Source organism: Rhinolophus ferrumequinum, chromosome 4 (assembly GCF_004115265.2).
Source record: "Rhinolophus ferrumequinum isolate MPI-CBG mRhiFer1 chromosome 4, mRhiFer1_v1.p, whole genome shotgun sequence".
NCBI classification, from domain to species: domain Eukaryota; kingdom Metazoa; phylum Chordata; class Mammalia; order Chiroptera; family Rhinolophidae; genus Rhinolophus; species Rhinolophus ferrumequinum.
In genome coordinates this window covers 78049979-78055000 of record NC_046287.1, presented here as the reverse complement: position 1 = coordinate 78055000, position 5022 = coordinate 78049979, and the positions used below count along the sequence as shown (strand labels likewise).

The window sequence follows — 5022 nt, the reverse complement described above, 5'->3', positions numbered from 1 at the left end:
GCATGCCGACCCTCCTTCAGCCCTCCCCAAGGCTGCGTGCCTTGAAGTCGTGCTTGCACGGGGCTGCATTTGCACACTTATGCAGATGATCTTTTACGGACTCAGAAAAATAGCATTTTCCAAGTAAAAAGCATTTTTTCTAAGTACGCTTTTATTCTTTCTTTATATAAGAGGGAGAAAACAGCAACTGTCCACATTAAAAGTGGCTTTGAGAGGGAGCTGGCCCCACTCTTCTCTCAGAGTCACCTGGGTACATCGTTGCTGTGACTGACAGGATTCAGTTCGGACCCAACGGAAGCAGGAAGCAAAGGCCTTGCCATCCAGGCTCCTTCAGCGCCACCCAGTGACATCAGGGCAGAACATCATGCGCGCTCACAGGGGCTCTGGGTAAAACAACCCTCTTTTTGTCTTCAGAAGGTGCTTTTCCTGCCAAAGCAAACCACCGTGTGTTACAACCACTGGAAGAGCAATCCTGAGAAACAAAGCCCTGATTTTTTTATAGCAACAGTGGAAACCAGACCCCACTTCCTTCCTCCAGGATTAGACTTTATTGATGCTGGTGGGATGGTCATCTTGTTTCAGGGTTGACCTGCAGCCACCCATACTCAGCGAGTGACAGAGGAGAAATACTTAAGCTGCCCCAGGGGTTTATCAAAGGTTTTTCTGTTCAGGTTACCAAACTATTACAAAGAACTCTCTTACTACAGGTGTTTCTTTTTCTTTCTCTCTCTCTCTCTCTCTCTCTCTCTCTCTCTCTCTCTCTCTCTCTCTCTCAAGTTTTTTAATAACACTGAGCTTGAATGTCCCTTCCCTACACGGTTCAGAGCAAGTGAGTTTGGGGGCATGTAATGAGTGACATCTTACTGTCCTGTGCCATCCTGTAGGGGAAACATGTCCCTGCACCAAGGAAACTTGTGGTGACCAAATAAATCTATAAAGTGGCTGCTGTATGATCAAATCAATTTCTCACAAAGGAATTCAGGAAAAGCCACTTCAAAATAAAGGTTTGGCCAAATTCAAAACTGAAAACTCCGTAACAAGGGGGGCAGGGACAAAAGAGTTCACAGATATTCCATTTGGACACATTCTGGTAAAACCTCTCTGAAGGGGTAATTCTGTTTGGGGTTATACCGTGTATCAGGAAATGCCAGTTCCCAAATGCCCATGTCACAAAATAGCTTTTTGCCAGCCTGATGCACTGGCAGTGGCACAAACTTGGAGACCGTGCAATTCTCTGCCCTTCAGCTTGCGTGGTACATGACAGGTTTAGCCACCTCTTCCATCCACTCCAGCCTCCTGCCACTCACTGGCAGGAATCCTTCCTGGGGTACCCCTTTGCCCGTCTCTCTCTCCTCCCTCCTTCCTGTACCCCCACCAGCAGGAGGAGTGACTGCCTCCACCTTCCCTGCAGGTCTTTATCAGGTGTCCCCTTCCCATGAGGCCTTTCCTGGACACTATCTGAAATCACCACGCACACACCCCCAAGGTCCCCTTCCCTTCCCTTCTTTACTTCTTTCCTCAGCTCAGACCGTTTGTGAACATTATTTTAAAGACACACACGGGAAAGAGGACCAAGCTGGCACTTCATGAAGGTATATTGTGTGTTGCATTATCTCCTCTGTTCTTGCATAAGCCTCTCGGGTTAGCATTTTCATTTTACAGATGAGGGAGGAAACTGAGGCTGGGTGATGTGTCAGATTTGTGCCCAAATTCAAACAGCTAAGAAGACATAGAACTGGACTCTGCTCCTGGTCGGTGGAGCACAGTCTCTCCAGTGCCAGGTGACTCCGCAGCCCAGGCGGTTTTCACCCCACCCGGAGGCCTCTCCTGAAGTCCCCCTTCCGCAGCCTGGCAGCGGGGAGTGGACAGAACGCAAGTAGCCCTGCTCAGTCGTCTTTGAAGAGCATTTCCAGCCCAGGAGGAGGACACTGACCTAAGGAGCCCAGGTGTCTGCAGACAGAGGCTTGGAGAAGACAGCTGCCCCAGGTATGTGCTAAGGGGTAAGGGCAGGTCAGCGGGCCTTAATCAGGCCAGTAAATGCTCTGCCTGGCAGAGGGGCCAGCCCAGGAGAGGGAAGAGGGCCTTTCACCAAGGTGGCCAACCTGGCCTCATTCCACTGAGCTCAAGGACAGACATGTAGGCAGCACTATGTTTCTTCCTGGCTCTTTTTAAGGGCTCTGCCAATTTCCATTTTTTAGGAGAAAATCCTTTCAAAAGATCTTGATTCCCATTGACTATATATATATATATATATATATATATGACTGTGCTAAGTATTTTTGGTCACTACTGAGCGGTCCCAAGATGACTAGGAAAAGGCACAGCAGTGACAAGACATCTAGGAAGTTCACAGCTTCTCAGCCTTTGCGAATCTTGCAATTATTAATTTAACCTGCTGGGTAAATTGGTAATAAAATGCTCTTCATACTCAAGAAGTGGTCAAGTGAAGAGGCTGTAAGCCAGAATAAGTCTGGGGTGGTTTTACTGCAAAGCATACTAGCGCCTCTAATTGTATCATGAAGGGCTGCGTTCATGGCCACCCCTCGTGACAGGAATAGCGTATTGTTGACTCATGTGGCATTCTCAGCATTAAGGTGCAGCCTGGCCCAAATAGTTGTTCAATAAATATCATTGTAATATGTCTAAAATTGAGACAACATAGCACAAAATGAACACCAAGGGACCACAGTTAATCTGAGTGAAATTATCTAAACTCGGACAAATATTTTTTTAATGTCCGTGGTTCAGGTACAGGTCTGGAAACGTTTTCCTTGGTGCCCGAAAGCAGACATCCTAAAGAGCCTTCCCAAGGAGTTTAATTGGGAGATTTCTTGGTCCGTTGGATGATAAAGGTGATTGTTGACCCCAGCGCCCAGAACCATAATAAATTCTGAATTTTGTACATTCAGTGTGAAAAAAAAAAAATTACCACTGAACTCAACAAAAACAATCCTTAGTCAAAGGGTTAGTGATGTTGGGATATCTTTAACAAATGTGTGTTACCCAGCCCCTGAGCCTCAGGAATCCAGGGACCCGCTTACCCAGGGCTCACCGTTTAAGGATGACGCCTACCTCATCTCCTTCAGACAACAAAACTGTCCAGTCTCATCAGTGTGAACGCTGGCCTTCCTCTCAGGTCATCACTTCATCACGCGACCAGTCAAGCTCAGGAAGGCGGAAGTCAGTGCTAGGAATAGCCTGGGTCTCCACAGGGAGAACTGTGTTTCAGAAAGGGACAGTGAGCACGGGTGCTACGCAAATCAGGACAGCAGCCTAGTGTGTTCTGCTATGTGATCTGCCCCTTTTCTCTGCCTCTTTGTACTTGGTTTTATTCATACATTCACCTGGCCTATTCTGAATCCCTAGTAGTGACTTCCATGTTGTTAAACCCAATGGTCAAATCTCAGGCCTCATTCTCCTTGACTTGCCATCGTTAAATCCAGTTATTTGTCTGTCTTCCTTAAAAGACATTCTTCCCCTGGCTTCCAGGATACCACATTTGCCAGCTTTTGCTTCTACTCATCTGGCAACTCCTGTCTCAGTTTCCTTTGCCATTCTTCCCTCTAAGTGTTCAGGAGACCTTGGACTTTCTGTATACATTTACTCCCTCAATGGTGTCATAAGTCTGATTGTTTAATTATCTACCATTTATCTGAGGATTTCAGTTGACTCTGAAGTTTACATGTCTATCCAAACCATTTCCCAAAACTTCAGATGTCGATACCCAACTGCCTACTGGATGTCTGCACGTGGTTGTCTAGTATTCATCAGAAATTTAAAATGCCCCAAAGTCCTGAATTCATTTTTATGAACTCTCCCCTTTGCCCCCCCCCCCACACACACACACAATCCCTGCTCCTTTGCAGTCTTTCCCTCTCAGGAAATGACAGCTTTTTTTTCAAGTTGCTCAGACAAAAATGTGTGTGTGTAGATAGATAGATAGATAGATAGATAGATAGATAGATAGATAGATAGATAGATAGATATTTAAAATAAAATAAAATCTATTACCATATATATTTTATACAGTCATCCTCCACTTCCCTTTTTCCTTCATCCCTTACATCCGATCCGGTCCGCAAATTCCATGAGTTTACCCTGTAAGATACGCCCACCATCTACCACTCTTCACCGTCCCCCTGCTACCTCTCCACTCCAGGCACCCTCATCTCTTGCCCCCTAGATTATTGCATCAGCCTCCTAACTGGTCTTCCCGCTTATACCCGTGCCTGCTTCAATGTCTTCTCAACACCACACTCCCAGTGATCCTGGGCACATGTAATCAGAGCCTGTCATTTGTTTGCTCCAAACCTTCCAATATGACTTCCTCTCTCACAGAAAGTAAACATCCAAGTCCATACAAGACTCACAAAGCCCACATTTCTGGACCCTCTTTACATCTCTGACCCCTTTTCCTCCTCCTCTTCCCCCTGGTTCACTCGCTCCACTTCCTCCAACACCCCATGCCCCCACCCTGGGCCTTTGCTCTGGGCGGTCTTCATTCCTGAGGGAGAGCCACGTGACTGCCTCCACCTTTCCTGCAGGTCTTTATCAGGTATCTCCTTCTCATGAGGCCTTTCCTGGACACTATCTGAAATCACCACACACACACACCCAAGGCCCCTTCCCTTCCCTCCTTTACTTCCTTCCTCAGCACGGACCGTTTGTGAATGTTATTTTAAAGCCAACAGTGAAACACCGCCCTTGCATAATACAGCAATACCCTATAAGGCTACCTACCTTTCTTACATACTGTCTGTATGCCTTACTAGTACCAAAGCACTACAAGAGCAGACATTTTTGTCTGTTTTGTTCCCTGCTGCATCACTAGCACCTAGAGAGAGACTGGAACACAGGAGGTATTCATTCAATTAATATTTCTTGAACAAATGAACCCACACAAATCTTCATTACCTCAAACTATAGCCCACTAATCAGTCTTCGTGAGCCAGTTGCAGCCCTTGTGTGCACACGTCATCTCAGGGTTGTTTGTTAAAGATCCTTTAAGCAGGATCCTTGCCA

At 46.5% G+C, this 5022-nt stretch overlaps 1 long non-coding RNA gene across 1 annotated transcript; it reads right to left on the bottom strand.

The window, feature by feature from the left end:
• Window positions 1-254: 254 nt before the first annotated feature.
• Window positions 255-4581, bottom strand: LOC117021753 (uncharacterized). Its single transcript, XR_004422908.1, has 4 exons — window positions 4534-4581; window positions 4012-4098; window positions 3073-3218; window positions 255-426 (listed from the first exon to the last, which is right to left on the bottom strand). It is a non-coding gene; the product is annotated as an uncharacterized LOC117021753 (long non-coding RNA).
• Between the last annotated feature and the right edge of the window lie 441 nt (window positions 4582-5022).